Source organism: Alosa pseudoharengus, unplaced genomic scaffold, assembly GCF_046254945.1.
Source record: "Alosa pseudoharengus isolate Yale_2024_CS ecotype anadromous, Long Island Sound unplaced genomic scaffold, YU_APseudo_1.1 YU_APseudo_1.1_scf_24, whole genome shotgun sequence".
NCBI classification, from domain to species: domain Eukaryota; kingdom Metazoa; phylum Chordata; class Actinopteri; order Clupeiformes; family Clupeidae; genus Alosa; species Alosa pseudoharengus.
This window is the reverse complement of record NW_027468689.1, coordinates 32,783,566-32,800,422: the sequence shown is the minus strand read 5'-3', so window position 1 is coordinate 32,800,422 and position 16,857 is coordinate 32,783,566. Positions and strand designations below refer to the sequence as shown.

The 16,857-nt window shown below is 38.6% G+C and overlaps 2 long non-coding RNA genes across 2 annotated transcripts; one reads left to right on the top strand and one right to left on the bottom strand.

Annotated features, from left to right (window-relative positions):
* The first annotated feature begins 13,867 nt into the window (after positions 1-13,867).
* On the top strand, positions 13,868-15,277 carry LOC143142066 (uncharacterized). The gene is made up of 3 exons (XR_012990878.1): positions 13,868-14,036; positions 14,821-14,968; positions 15,184-15,277. It is a non-coding gene; the product is annotated as an uncharacterized LOC143142066 (long non-coding RNA).
* Positions 15,278-15,376: 99 nt separating this feature from the next.
* LOC143142065 (uncharacterized) lies at positions 15,377-16,502 on the bottom strand. The gene is made up of 3 exons (XR_012990877.1): positions 16,315-16,502; positions 15,675-15,771; positions 15,377-15,467 (listed from the first exon to the last, which is right to left on the bottom strand). It is a non-coding gene; the product is annotated as an uncharacterized LOC143142065 (long non-coding RNA).
* Between the last annotated feature and the right edge of the window lie 355 nt (positions 16,503-16,857).

Genomic DNA, 16,857 nt, shown 5'->3' with positions numbered 1-16,857 from the left:
GAAAACATGCGGGAATCGCTATGTATAATGCATGTCTGCTTAAGCATCCACACAAAATGTTGTGCAAACAGGAAATGTGTCAAAGTAAATCAGCGAAGGTTTTGTTGGGTTTCGAACATGAGTCTCACTGAGGCAAAATGTTCTAAGCAGTAAGGACTATGCACTACACCACAGAGAGCAACACTTAGTCTATTAGACTAGTCTACTAACTTAGCTATCCTGATGTCTATGTTAACTAGTGATAGCCTATAACATGAGCAAACACAGCGAATGCATGCCTTGAATAATGCAGATTCATTTTGCCTCAGTAATTTTGCATCACAAACAGTAACAAATGACCCCATCAGACGTTGCTCATTTTTTGTGCCTCGAACTGCTCACTAAAATAGCAAGCTAGCAGCAATAGTCCACCCTGCTAACCAATTACACCACTGGTTATTTTGTATCTATGCAATAGCATAGTGTTCCTATTAAATGAATGTAGGTCTATGTTGTCTTGTGACAGCTTATTTGTCAATCGATCAAGATATTCATTATAGCAAACATCTAGGCTAAGTGAATGTTTTGCAACAGGCTGCTGAACGAGCAGTAAGTAGGCTAAACTATTTTCTAATTTAGGCTATGTGGGAATCTGAAACAGCAACATCTGTCATCAAACTCTCTCATCAAAGTTTTGTAAGCTACCATGATAACCATTTTGTGTCGTCAAATTAGGACCAACAAATTAAATAATATTTAACTCGGAGAAAATAAGTTTCATGTGTTCACTTCAAATCATTAGACGGCTCACTGCATAACTTCACCGAGACATGACACTAAGTTATGATCATTTTTGCCCATGACTGACGTATTTCATATTATTAACCCCCAAAACGGAATAAAGTGTTAGTGGGACATGCCAGTTTGTTGTACATCAGTTCAGGTTTTGGTATGTGAGGCAAAGATGAACCTATTTTGTTGTTTTGAGGCTTGCATATGCCCATGTTAAATTGTGATGGCACCAGTTAACATGGGCGTATATTTCTCACTTATGTTAACCTGTGTTAACTTTGACTAACAGTTCAATATATACATAGAAATCTGGCATTGATTTCAGCGGCTGGTAGTGTAGTGGTATAGACGATGTAGAAGCTAATCCAATCAACTTTCTTGTCCATGCGTGGTTCGAATCCCTGCTAGATCGCTAGTTTTATTTTTTCCATATGTGTCATATTTGTGGATAATGCTTAAACGGACATGTATTAGACATACACTGGTGATGTTTTCAGCGATATCCGTTATATTGTCTCACTTGCAAACACTTCGTGAAAATGTAGCCTAATATAAACCTGCACTATCGGAGGCAGAGCAGATTAAGAAGTAGCCTAGGCAGGGTCTTGTTGAATATTCACTGATTTTATGCAAATATCACCAGTTAAACTGCTCACCATCTAAACTGGAACACCGGTATAATTGGCTAAGCGGCAACCCTCGTTTCAGTGGCACTGGATGGTGGCTGTCTGCACTCAACAACGTGTTTTTATCGGTCTCTTTACGAAAAACTGTGGTGGATATCTGATTGTGTTGTTTCAATATTAAAACATCTAAAAAATGTATTGACTCCAAATCCCTCTCTGATGAAAATGTGATAGTCTCTAGTCTTGAGTTCAAAAAATTTGTGAACTCCAATAGCTCGGTCTCATTACCTTTCCAAATCAAAAAACAGTCGTCAATGTATCTTACCCAAAGTTTTATAAGATGTTTAAAAGGATTGTTGTTGTACACAAAATCCAGTTCAAATTTCCCCATGAACAGGTTAGCATAGCTTGGTGCCAATGGGGTGCCCATGGCTGTACCCTGCAGTTGTAGATAATAGTCGTTCTCAAATAGAAAGTAATTGTGGGTGAGGATAAACTCTGTTAAATCCGTGATAAAGTTCGTAGGTATGTCTATTGGGGTTTCAAGTAAGTAGTGATTTAAAGCTTCTAGACCATCTTTGTGAGGGATAGAAGTGTATAGGGAAGACACATCCAATGTCACAAACCAATCATGTTCATCCACATTTTGTATTAGTTGTAATCTGTTCAAAAGGTCAGTTGTGTCCTTCAAATAAGATGGTAACTTCCTAACAAGAGGTTGTAAGTGGTAATCAACAAATTCTGACACTTTCTCGGTGAGGGAATTAATCCCTGACACAATAGGACGGTATGGAGGGTTCGTCACGGATTTGTGTATTTTAGGTAACGCATACAATAATGGTGTGACTGGATTATTGTTGGTCAGAAACTTAGATTCTTTTTCTGTTAACCATTTCATGGCTAGCCCTTGATTTATCATGCGATCAATTCTATCTTTGTATGAGCATACAGGGTTCAGAGTCAGTTTCTTGTAGCAAGTGACATCACTTAACATGTTCTTTATTTTTTGTACATATGTTGCGGTGTCTTGAATGACTATCCCGCCGCCTTTGTCTGCTTTTTGGATGATGATAGTTGCGTCTTTTTGCAGGTTCTTCAAGGCGTCCCTTTGAGAGATAGTCAGATTGTTCTTTTGTTCCCTTTCAAATGTCTTCTTTTCTTTGAGCAAACAGTCAATGTCGTGTTCAACCAGACGGCAGAACGTGTTCACTGATGGGTTTTGTATCTGGGGTGTGAATGTACTCTTGGGTTTAAATCTTGGTGCTTGTGTTATTGGATTTTGTGGAGCAGAGCCAAAAAAGCCTTTCAGCTTGATGTTTCTTAGAAATTTAAACAGTTCAATCTTAACTAAGAATGGGTTGATCTTTGGAGATGGAACAAATGATAAACCCTTCTTAAGGACGTCTTCTTGTTCAATAGTGAGTGTTTTTTCCGATAGGTTAAACACTAGCTGATCATTCTCTTTATTAGCTTCAATGCACTGAATATGGTTGGAAATCACTTGCCTCTTCCGCTGCCCCCTTGAGCCCCTCCTGGTGGGTCGCGACCGGGTCTTTTGGTCCTTGATTTGCTTCTCATGGATCGTTCGGATTCCAAAAAAGATACCGCAGAAGAGGAGGAGGATGCCATTGAAGAGATGGAAGCTGTGTGTCGCCGGCCATGGTGGCGTGGATCACGCGGAGGTCTTGCTGGTCTGTTGGATAGCCATCTGTAGATGTTGTTGTCTTTGTAATCCATCGTGTCACGACGAAATTGTCGGAGTTTGAATTTCAATAGCTCATCCCGAAAGGTGTCCACTTGTTCTTTTAGTTTCTTCTGCATCCCTTCAAGGTCTTTCTTGCTGTGGCTTTCCTCAATTTCTTTCATGCAGTCTTGGATGGAGCTTTTTGTAGTATGTAGATCTTTGGTTGCCTGCTCTACAACTAAGAGCATGAGGTTCATTGAGCAGTGATTGAGGATCTCACACCACTATTTCAGTGAACTCACACTCGCACTCACATACAACAAATTATCAAGACCTATCAAATCAATTGTGAATACACATTGGCATATTCTAACAACAGACACCTCTTTGAATAACACATTTGCTGCACCACCTCTCTTCACTCATAAAAGGTCGAGTAACTTAAATAATCTATTGGTAAGGTCGGACGTCATTCGCACAGGGAAGCCCTCCTTCATCAAGGGGTGCTTCCCTTGCAGAAATTGTGCTGCTTGTCCACACATGCTAAAAACCAATACGTTCAGCTGCTTTCACACGGGAGAATTGTACAAAATAGATTCATTAATAAATTGTTCTACGAGAAACGTAATTTATCTTTTGCAATGCCCTTGCCATTTATTATATGTTGGGAAAACATCGCGACAATTAAGAACAAGACTGAGTGAACATAAATCAGCCATCCGTAGGAATGATATAACTTCACCTGTAGCAAGACACTTCATAGAAAAAAATCACACTTTAGAAGATCTGAAATGCACTGGTATAGAGCACGTACAAAGACCTCGAAGAGGAGGAGATACAGACAAAAAGCTCCTTCAGAGGGAGTCTTTCTGGATGTATCGCCTACGTTCTATGTCACCAGAGGGAATGAATGAAGACTTTGATCTGTCGTCATTTCTGTGATTGTGTCATTCTGAGTGTCACTGACATGTTATTGTCTTATGTATTTATCATTGTCTGACTATACGATATGTGGTGATGCGTTGTTAAAATGTAAATTATTGTGTTGCATTTTGGAGACACCAAGCGCTCCGACTGATGAACGGCCGGTGAGGCCTGATGTGTAGGAGCGCCTGTTGAATTCACGGAGCTAATGAGGACAGGTGCTACTAATTGAATAAAATTGTCTATTTAAAACTAGGAAGTAGCCATAGGGATGTAACACACTGACGAAGGCCATCAGGCCGAAACGTTTGTCAATTAACCCCTGTGCTAAAATGAATTAAAAGCAAGAAAAGACTTTTTGGAGTGCGACCATTTGTTATTTTCTATGAGTTCCCTGGATTACGCACCCACAAAGAAACGAGAATAATTGGGAGAGCGCGGTGTTGGCTAAGAAAAGAACCCCCAGAACCTAGTCAACGTCAGCCGTTTCTCAGACGTAACCCCAGGCCTAAGCAGTTAAAACCTACGATACCTCCCTGGAGGTTATTGTAGATAGCAGGGACCTACTGTCGAGTGCAGTCGCACGACTTCCCTCTGCGGCGCAGATAACCTAAAGCTCCTATTTTTAAATATCCCCCTTGGAAGTTGATCAGGCTTCCGTGGTGGATTTATTGAGATGTTTATGAAATAAGGAGCGACTATGCCTAGGTCTCGAACAGTTGGCTAACGTGCGAAGATGTTTGACCCTAGAGTTTATCTAGAGACACAGGTTATAGGCTACTTCTTGCTCAGGTTTTATAAGGATGGAGATTTAGTTACCGTCCAGCAGCACCTAAGTCCAACTAACCCAAGTCTTAGAAAGAGCAGATGAATAACCACAGAAGAAACCAGTTATCTTACCCTCCTGCTGGAATTCGTAGAAAAACCAAGAAAGGACAAAAAATACTGCTTGAAGAATTAGATGCCAAGGTTAAAAGAGTTCTTTACTTTTCAGCACTTTGGAGATGATAACAAAATGCGGCGTAATATCCACTTGCAGGTTACAATGTTGTAGAGAATATAAAAAGAGTAAATCCACAAAAGAGAGTACAATAAAAATAGTAATCCACAGATGGAGAAGAGAATACAATAGTAAATCCACAAATGGAGGAAAAGGTATAAAAAAAGGAAAAAATCCGCTGATAGTCGTTCGGCAGTCTCTTTACTGTCGGAGTAACAGTGCGATCCCGGCAACAGGTGGTGCGGAGTTCCGATCCGCGGCTTCAGCCTGGCACAAAGTTCCAACACTTGGTTTCTCAACGAAGTACGGACAACGATTCCTAACAATCAAGCGTAACAGCAAAAAGCACGTAGCAGTAGAAGAAAAAAGAAGAAGCAGCCCCGATTGTCTAGTTCAGCCCTTATTTATACTAGGTAGACTTGACCTCCCCCACACATTCCTGAGACAAATCAATCCTATTTTCCCACGACAGTTTAGAAACTTCTAGAAGTTCCCACGAGGGCTGGGAATATTCTCACGTTAGCTGGGAATATAGCTGGGAATATTCTCACGTTAGCTGAGAACATAGCTGGGAATATTCTCACAATAGCTAATACATTCTAGAAGTCACTGATCTTAACCAACAATTTAAGATGACACGCATTCACATCCTTCTCCGGGTTACATTTCGGAGACGATACATCACATTCAGGTTTACAGATAGTTTCCAGAGGTTACACAAACAGTTTACATTCAATGGCTATTATATCCATGTGACACATTACATTTAGCAACATACACTTTACAGTCATCAAGAGATCGGTTACATTCTTACAGGTTACAAACACTTATGGCATTAACCTTCACACAATGCAATCTGAATACATTCATTTAAACAGTTTAAGGCACTTTACTCATTTCACAGTTTTGAGACATACAATTCTTTTACATACATAACTCCCTAGACTTTACAAAGTCATGCTACTAAAATACTTGTAATGATACATTTCATTCATCGCACTTTATTATTTATTATGAGGTCATTGTTTGCAGTTATGGTTTATTTTCCATTCTTTCATTCACATTCAATAATCATCAACTATTTCTGAGGTCAGGGTGATCTGGTTTAATAATCCTGCACATTGTTCAACATCTGCTTCAACACATTCATTCACTTCCACGCTTTCAGGTGATCTTAATTCAAGAGTAGGTTGCAAGGTAATTGGTTTAACATTACGATTCAATTCCTGGTCAGTTTCTTTCCTAATTTGTCTAATCATATTTTCTAGATCAGAGAGATTACCTTGATAGCTAGCGCTGAATCTAGCCTTTCTGCGTTTTCGCCTTGTTAGACGTATTGGTTTTGTGCTACCGCTCTGTGGTCCATACGGTCGGTTTCCTGGCAACACGTCAGTTTGGAGCCCTGAACATTTTCAGATATAAAACCATTATCAAAAAACCCTAAGGGTCGCCGTGGCAACCATTAAATGTTCCACTATAACTGAATTACGCCTATATTCTTCATTATATCTCCTGAACCAAACATGATATCTCAGAACAAGTGATGACCTCAGGGATGAGCAGTATTTATGGTACATGTATTCCATATTTCAAATACAAAATATATTGTATATTCGTAATTTGTATTTGTCTGGGTTGAATAAAATGGCTTTTATTTTTGTATCAAAATACTTTATAGGTATGTATTTTTGTAGTTTAAAATATTGACAAATACTTTTGATAAAAAACCAATACTTTTGGTTATGTGATGACATAAAAGTGCAAACCATTGAATCTTACTAGTGCTTACTTAGAATTTTGCCCACACTTATGGGCATTCAGGAAGATGATTTGAGTAACATTTAAGTTGAGTAACTTTAGGCGGGTCAATATAGGGTTCAACATAAAAAAAATGATACAAAAAGTTTTTTTATGGATTCTGGTACTGTTAGACATGTTAAATAACATACTAAAAATCTAGTAAAATCTGACTTTGAGAAAGGGGTCATTTTCAAGATGGCCACCAAAATGGCTGCCAAGAGGTTAGAATATGGGCCCCATCATGACAGTCAACAGCACAGCGCAAAGCGTATAATCATCACGATGCAACACTATTCTACTTTAGAATATTGTACACTATTGTACACGTATTTCTATTAAGTTTTTTGTCATGCCCGTCTCTTTTATTGAGCAACGCACCAAGGGGTGTGGCAATTAATGACCTAAGGAGGGGTCTAGCGCATTATCTAAAAATCGCTATCTTACACTACCTAAAACGCATTACGCCACTGACCAAGAAATACCTGGTCAGAAATCCATGGCGAGTTGTTTATATGTCATAAAAGCCTGATGATTTTTCTCTACGAAACTCCCCCACGCTCGGTCTGAAGCTCTTTTCCTTTTTGTTTGCATCTTCCGTCAAGGGTTTTCGCTGCTTCTTCGCCGGCTCTGCCATTATACACACGTTTGCAACAATTGCGTTTCGTTAGCCTGCCTCTGTGCTGTGGATGCAGGATGTAAACTGATCCTGCTTTGGTCGGCGGGTACGATATATTGAACTTGCAAGCGGGATATTTTTCCTACAGGCAGTAGGGGCAGGCGAGAGAGTCTTCATTCGCTCTGTAATGAGTCAATTAACCATATACCGACTTACGAAGATGAGTAATTAACACGGAAACATTGCCTGGTGTCCCTTTAAGAGTGCATTATCAACAGTGATGGGCGAGTGCACAATTACACCCTGCTTTTCTCGTCCACAGGAACGTGCACCAGCGCACATCCATGCAAAACATTACAAATTACACGATTACAATGGGGAACATAATTATAATAAAGATATCAGGAAATACGTCTCACAATGAGTAATTATTCACCATCATTTGCAAATTGATAATGACGGTTAAAAGTGAATAGGCGAGAGGCACATACAGAGCACATCTGAAGACGCACTGTCACGAGATGTAAGCAACTCCTCTGCAGGATAAATGTCCTTAGGTTTCTTATTTATTTAAACACTATTGGGGTAAGTTTTGCCTTTTTCAGGCTATTTTGTCAATGGTAACATATTGTCAGTCAATAGTGAAAGTATTTAACTGTGTATAACTGTTTTGTCGTTGACTATGACACCACAGAGAAGTTAGTTTCACTCTGACAATGAGTTCAAATAATACACAAGTGCAGATTTTTGTAGGCTATACTCTGCTAGGTTTTAGTAAAGCATATTTTAGTGGAATACCTGTTCCATACGGTCTCGCATGCAAGCAGATTCCTTCAAATGCACCACTGACTATCAAAATATCGATGCGCTTTTTGAAGTCGCACTGCTTGCTGTTAAAGGGAATGACAGATGTCACTCTCATTGGTTTAAAGGATGTTACGCCCAAAACACACCCATGACTAATTAAGAAACATAAGATCCACCTTTATGCCGGACTTTTGAAAACAAAACCACACCCAATGTGGACTGGACAAACCCCTAAGCTATTTGCTAGTGACCATGCCTATTAGACAAATATAGCCTTATATCTCAATTACTTTTCAGCCCACAGGGGTGAATCTGAGGACAAATGATGGTCAAATTAAACAATAATATGATTTTAAATGTTAACATTGGACATTTTGGAATGCTCTACCTTTTTCAGTGATATATTAAAATCTATGTGTTTTAATAATTGCAAAGAGTAAATGCAATACAGGAATATGTACCATGTCCAAGGCATGGAGGAAGATAATACTTAACTGGTATTATATCTCATCTAGAGGGCATATGCTTTTAGAAAATATATAGTTTAGGGTGGTTAATATGTTTTCCCTGGACATTATAGGCCAAAATGTATCCACTTTACACTAGATTCAGCTTTACAGAATAGAGGGCAATGTATTGTGCATGGCATGGAGGAAGATGGGAAATGTCTGAAATTGTGTAATATCTCTTCTAGAGGGTATATGCTTTCGGAAAATATATAGTTTAGGGTGTTTAATTTGTTTTCCCTTGACTGTACAGGCCAAAATGTATCCACTGTACACTAGATTCGTCTTTGCAGAATAGAGGGCAATGTGTTGTGCATGGCATGGAGGAAGATGAGACATGTCTTAACTGGTTTTATATCTCATCTACAAGTAATATGCTTTCAGAAAATATATAGTTTAGGGTATTTAATCTGTTTTTCATAGACAGTATAGGCTAAAATGTATCCGCTTTACACTAGATTCACCTATACAGAATATAGGGCAATGTATGTGCATGGCATGGAGGAAGATGGGGAAATATCTTAAATGGTGTTATATCTCCTCTGGAGGGTTTATGCTTTCAGAAAATGTATAGTTTAGAGTGTTTAATTTGCTTTCCCTAGACAGTATATGTTAAAATGTGTCCGCTTTACACTAGATTCGCCTATACAGAATAGATGGCAATGTATTGTGCATTGCATGGAGGAAGATGGGACATGTCCTAATTGGTGTCACATCACTTCTAGAGGTTATATGCTTTTAGAAAATATATAGTTTAATGATGTTTAATTTGTTTCCCTTAATAGTGCAGGCCAAAATGTATCAGCTGTCCATTTGATTCGCCTATCAGAATAGAGGAGTATGTATTATGCATGGTATGGAGGAAGATGGGACATAAGTTGATTAATGCTATATTTCATGTACAGGGCATATGCTTTTAGAATATGTATAGTTAAGTGTGCTTGCAAAGCAGCACACTTATTGTTCTTCTTAAGTTTTCTTATTATTAGGGGTCCGAGCAGCGTAGCTGCAGGAACCCTATTGTTTCTGTACCGTTCATTTTTTGGTCAAAATTCTGTAAAAGTCATACTGCAGCCTAAACCGTAACTCCAAAACTCTTGAAATTTTCAGGTATGGTTACCAGTACCCCCCTCTACCCATAACCCAAAATTTGGGGTACTGCACCCAAAGGTGGCGCTATTGAAAAAAAAAGTTAATTATGCTTATTTCTCCTTACCAGATTCACCTAGACTCAAAATTCTTTCAGAATATTAATCTCTAAACTCAGATGCATCTTTTTGGCCCTGGTCTTATGGTCTACAAATGTTTACTTTTTCCACAATTTCATGGAAAAGCCAAACATTATAAAAAGTTTCACACTCTTAAAAAATAATCGAATCTTCACCAAAATTCTCACAGACAATGTTTAGACCAAGCCTCACAAAAGTTATCGCTCAGAATTTTGATATTTTGTTCCATTTCAGAGATATAGGCCAATAAAGTTAGACCACTTAGGCCTTTTTTCCTAGATCACCTATATTCCTATAAACCGTAAGTCCTAGAAACTTGACATTTTCAAGTATTGTTACCAGTACCCCCCACTACCCATAACCCAAATTTGGGGTACTGCATCCAAAGGTGGCGCTCTTGTCAAAAACGCTTATTTCTCCTTACCAGATTCACCTAGACTCAAAATTCTTTCATCATATTAATCTCTACATTCAGATGCATCTTTTTCACCCTGGTCTTATGCTCTAAAAATGTTTACTTTTGCCACAATTTCAGAGAAAAGCCAAACATCATAAAAAGTTTCACAGGCTTCAAAAATTATCAAATCTTCACCAAAATTCTCACAGACAATGTTTAGACAAAGCCTCACAAAAGTTATCAAAAGAATTTGGATACGTTGTTCCATTTCAGAGATATAGGCCAATAAAGTTCGACCACTCAGCCCATTTCTCCTATATCACCTATATTCCTATATGAGTAATTGTTTTTTCTTGGATAACAACCATCATTAGGTGGATACCATTAACAGTGCACATTTTCAGATATGTACTCTTTTTTATAAAGCCCTTAATTCTATTGTCAAATGTATGCTAGGAATTTTCTTGATGTTGTGTGTTTGCCAACACACATTTTCACCATTTGAATGTGACTGCTCAATGTATATGATTGTCAGTGGCTGAGTGGGATAATGCCTAGTGCTGGTGTTTGTTAGGTTGAGAGTTCGAATCCTGCTAGAGCTTTAGGCTCAAGATGCACATGCTATTGGTTATTGAAGATTCACACTATTGAACAGCACCTGAATGACATCAGGCAATTAACATTCACACTCATTAGTTGCCAAGAATCAGAATGCCGACACACTCTATGACATATAGGGGAACTTCTTTGTTTACTATTTTTCCTTCATCATTAAGTCTATCATATTTATATTTCATCCATTACTGTTCTTCTCTATAAATGTCTAATTGCCCCAGAATATCCAAAAGTTTTCAGGTGTACTCTTTCAGGAAAGCCCTTCATTTTATTGTCAAATGTATACTTGGAGTTTTTCTTGTGTGTTTACCAACACACATTTTCACCATGTGAATGTGACTGCCTAATATGTCGGATTGTTAGTGGCTCAGAGGGATAATGCCTAGTGCTGGTGTTTGTTAGGTTGAGAGTTCGAATCCTGCTAGAGCTTTAGGTTCAAGATGCACATGCTATTGGTTATTGAAGAGTCACACCATTGAACAGCACCTGAATGACATCAGGCAATCAACATTCACACTCATTAGTTGCCAAGAATCAGAATGCCGACACACTCGAAGACATATAGGGGAACTTCTTTGTTTACTATTTTTCCTTCATCATTAAGTCTATCATATTTATATTTCATCCATTACTGTTCTTCTCTACAAATGTCTAATTGTCCCAGAATTTCCAAACGTTTTCAGGTGTTCTCTTTCAGGAAAGCCCTTCATTTTATTGTCAAATGTATACTTGGAGTTTTTCTTGTGTGTTTACCAATACACATTTTCACCATGTGAATGTGACTGGTAAAGATGTAGGATTGACAGTGGCTTAGTGGGATAATGCCTTGTACTGGTCATCCTTATGTTGAGTGTTCAAATCCCACCTGAAGCATTAGTGTTAAAATACTGTTGGGTTGTGGAGGTTAGCATACTAGAATAGAATGCTGTTGGGTTGTGGAGGTTAGCACACTATAACATTACAGCATTACAGCTACTTGTCAATATGGACTTGTAGTGCAAGGCAAGTATAACTGTATAATTATACGCTGTTTATCTTATTGACTCCGACACAGAACCCACCACCACAAATACAATTCAATTCTGTGGGAAACACTGCCTTCCATTATCAAACCCTTCATCTTATCCACAACAAATAAATAGTCCTGTAGAATCAAGTATTGTTAGAATACTGTTGGGTTGTGGAGGTTAGCACACTATAATGTTACAGCACAGGGTAATCCTAATTTTATGCATCAAATTTATTCCAATCCAACTCAAAAGTTTTGAACGACACAAAGTGAAGGTTTTATCCAGATCAAAACCAAGAATAGATTATGTGATCTAATCCAATTTCAGTATCCTTGTTTCCCTTTGAACAACCCATTTTCAAGATTTGATCCAATCCGATAGCTGAAATCCGGTAACTGAAATCCGATAACCGAAATCCGATCACGTTTCTTTTGAACAATTGTGCCCAAACAATCAAAGCATATGTAAAACTAAAAAGCTATGCCATCATGTTCGTTTTGCTCGGACCCCGTAAATCACCGCTTGCGGTTATATTTATTATTAAGTGTGCTTGCAAAGCAGCACACTTATTTAGGGGTCCGAGCAGCGTAGCTGCAGGAACCCTATTGTTTCTGTACCGTTCATTTTTTGGCCAAAATTCTGTAAAAATCATACTGCAGCCTAAACCGTAACTCCAAAACTCTTGAAATTTTCAGGTATGGTTACCAGTACCCCCCTCTACCCATAACCCAAAATTTGGGGTACTGCACCCAAAGGTGGCGCTATTGAAAAAAAAAGTTAATTATGCTTATTTCTCCTTACCAGATTCACCTAGACTCAAAATTCTTTCAGAATATTAATCTCTAAACTCAGATGCATCTTTTTGGCCCTGGTCTTATGGTCTACAAATGTTTACTTTTTCCACAATTTCATGGAAAAGCCAAACATTATAAAAAGTTTCACACTCTTCAAAAATAATCGAATCTTCACCAAAATTCTCACAGACAATGTTTAGACCAAGCCTCACAAAAGTTATCGCTCAGAATTTTGATATTTTGTTCCATTTCAGAGATATAGGCCAATAAAGTTAGACCACTTAGGCCTTTTTTCCTAGATCACCTATATTCCTATAAACCGTAAGTCCTAGAAACTTGACATTTTCAAGTATTGTTACCAGTACCCCCCACTACCCATAACCCAAATTTGGGGTACTGCACCCAAAGGTGGCGCTCTTGTCAAAAACGCTTATTTCTCCTTACCAGATTCACCTAGACTCAAAATTCTTTCATCATATTAATCTCTACATTCAGATGCATCTTTTTCACCCTGGTCTTATGCTCTAAAAATGTTTACTTTTGCCACAATTTCAGAGAAAAGCCAAACATCATAAAAAGTTTCACAGGCTTCAAAAATTATCAAATCTTCACCAAAATTCTCACAGACAATGTTTAGACAAAGCCTCACAAAAGTTATCAAAAGAATTTGGATACGTTGTTCCATTTCAGAGATATAGGCCAATAAAGTTCGACCACTCAGCCCATTTCTCCTATATCACCTATATTCCTATATGAGTAATTTTTTTTTCTTGGATAACAACCATACAACCATCATTAGGTGGATACCATTAACAGTGCACATTTTCAGATATGTACTCTTTTTTATAAAGCCCTTAAAGGGGTGATAGAATGATGATATAGGGTATTTTGTGCTGGTCCTTAAGGTCTCTGAATAGGGTGTGTAACATTGGTTGGGCTGAAAATGGCATATGTGCTGTTCTATGTGCCCTAATGCCAGCCTGGTTGAAAGCCCTAGAATGAAACGAGAGGTTTTCTTCCTTGTATGGTATGCTCATGAATATTTAGATGAACTGCGTGCTGATTGGTTGGTTTACAACAAGCGAAGCTCCCGAGCAAAGACGCAAACATGGCCGACAGCACTCACTGAAACAGCCAAGGTGGAAATACTATGGAGACATAGGTGTTGAACAGCATATTTGACCCTGAATCAGAGGAAGAATCTGAAATAGAGGAGCAACCAGTCGCCCATAGATTGGAAATGACTACTTCAGAGTGGTAAGTTTTGTCATTTACTTTTTGCCACACGTAGCCCAGTTAGCTAGCTGTAATACTAGTGCACGTTAGTGTCGTAGACTAAGCTAAACATTAGGTTAATTTTTAGCATTGTAAGCAACAGAAGTTATTTATTTGCACACAAACAAATGTTTTACAACTTGTACCCTTGTGCAATTTTTGTCAAGATGTCCAGTTAGAAGCTAGCTGAAAAGTTCGTAGCCAGTCGTGGGCAGTTCAGGCTATGCTGTAGTGAAAGGAGTGCTGCTTGCAAGGAAAGTAGCTGCTACTCGTTTTAGTCAGTAAGTATATTCTCCTGCTGAATAGGTAATCTGATTAGGAGTTACATACATTATTGTAGTGGTAATATGCGATCTTACAACAGGACGTCCAGTTAGCTGGGCAGGAGCTCTGTGCAGTTTGCAGCCTATGGCTGAAGTGAAACGAGGTCAACAAAAATATTACTAGGCCTACTCTCGTTTGTGTCAATTCAAAAACACTTTTATTTATCCCCATTTACATACCATGGAGTAGAGTACAATAATCAAAAATCCTATAAATATCACTGTTTAAAATACAGTAGGTACAGTCAGTAGGTCTAATGTAATCTTGTAACTATCCTATTGACATCTGATTGAGATTATTACCTTCTTTCCATGTAGTAGCCTAATATGTGATCTTACAACTCTGGTAACTAAAACTGGAGACATTTACTTAAGCTACTTTGTGCTTCCTGCTCATTCAAAATTACGAAATAACAGCAGGGAAATTATGTTTGTTTTTACAGGTTATGAGAATGGCTCAGGTTCCTGAGGAGCTGACCTGAATGACCATCATGGCCTCGATCCGTTGTGCCTCTATATTTATTCTTTGCAAAATGCAATGAATATTTACAGAGCTGACCATGGCCGTTTGAGAATCAGAGGGATGGAAAGGTGAGGACAATTTGATACAAGTGTTAGCAGTTACAGTATATAAATAAAATATGTTTAACCAATACACATTCATTATTGGTTCAGCATATTGCAAAAACACAGTTTGATCAACACCACAAAATGACAAACTTTATTTTTTTTTTCAACAATCGTCCAGTGATACTCTAATGTATGTATAGTAAAAAATTTGCTTTTCCACCCTGTTCTCGCTGCAGGCAATGAAGTGACTTGGCCTACAGGTCTTTTGTGAGCAGGTGCTGGGGTTTCCTTAGAAGAAGCGTCCGTGTCATGATCCCCTCGTGTGTGGTGCTACGTATATGGAGGGAGCGTCCGGATACTTCAGGACAGTACGTTGGATTCAGACCCCTTGTCGACTGAACCGTGACTCATGTTCAGCAACAGCATCCTCCATAGAAGGTCTGTCATGCTGAGCACACCAGTCTTGGGGCACAGGAATCCGCTGGACGGCATCCCAATCAGGAAGAGGGTCTTTGATGATCTCGAAGAGGACAAGAAAGAGGACTTATATTGGATACTGTAATACAGTGCATTGTAGGCTGTATACTGTACAATAAACAAATTATATGGCCCTGAACATTGTGCTTTGTTTACAGTACTGATGATTGACACCAAGTTATTTTTAGTGCCTATACTGTTGCACATTTTGATTTGTTTGTAATAAAAAAGTATATTTTATTAAACTTACAAATTGTTTGGCAAGTCTGTACATAGTTTCTCCTTGGCTGTCTTCTGTTGTGGGGACTCAGCATTCTCATTGAAGTGCATGGCTGCAAGATAAAAACCTAAACCAAACAACAGAAATGTTGTAACACAAGTGAAAGTCACTTTTGCATGCACACAACAAGCTGTTAACTCACAGCAAAAGCATTTGCTAATATTCTAAGCCCCACAAGATGCCACACTTGGAGCATCTGTTTGGCATGCTGCGTTTGTCATGTTGTCATTCTTGCAATATTCTAAAATAAGAACGTGCAAATAAATCCATTGTATTTAGACAACACAGTTTTCAACATATCGACTAGATATCATTTGAATTGATAACGTGAAGTTGTTTCCACTTCTGATTTCAAAAACGTATAGGGTTATATTACAACTTAGCAACCAAACTATCGTGTTACTCCGCTTCAGTTAGCTATCTTGCTGAGAACATAACCTGTCAGAGATCTCGACAAACATGCATAGTAAAATGTAGGTTAACATGACAAAACAGGTTTTATCCGAATGACACACAGGAAAATTAAATAGCCTTGCCAATGAACTAAATCACACATTCTACTTGCTAGATACACGTTAGCATAACTGCTTAGCGACAAAATAATACTTACAGCATGCGGTTGTGATGACCTTACGGTGGGAACAGCCCCTCGTTTCAGTAACAGCAGCTTAGCAAATCCATCTTTAAACTGTCCAAGGTTTTGAAAACTGCCTTCGGTGAAATGTTTTGCAAATTAATAACGGAGTGTCGAACTTTGCAGGGATCTTCTGGTAGAAAAACATTATCCATGCCCCTCGAACTTCGAATCCTTCCTTCCTACATTCCTGTGGATGTAAACGAGCAGGCAGCTAAACTAGTGTTTGTCTCATCTTCTCCCTCCATTCACGTTCCTGGGCTCAGAGCACCAGTGGGCTGGTCTGTATGTAAATTTTGAGGCGTGACAAATGTACAGGCCAGAGCCAAATAAGGTACCACCTGCGAGTTTGCGTTAACTCGCAGCTTCTTTTGGATTCGCCCGTTTTATGGCGGGAGTTTCGAATTGTGAGATTTGCATAGGAAGGAGGTGTCGATGGGGTTTTGAAGTTCTCTGTATCTCCATTTCACCCACTGAACTATCGCTATTCATCTATGACAAGGTAAACTCGGTTTTGCA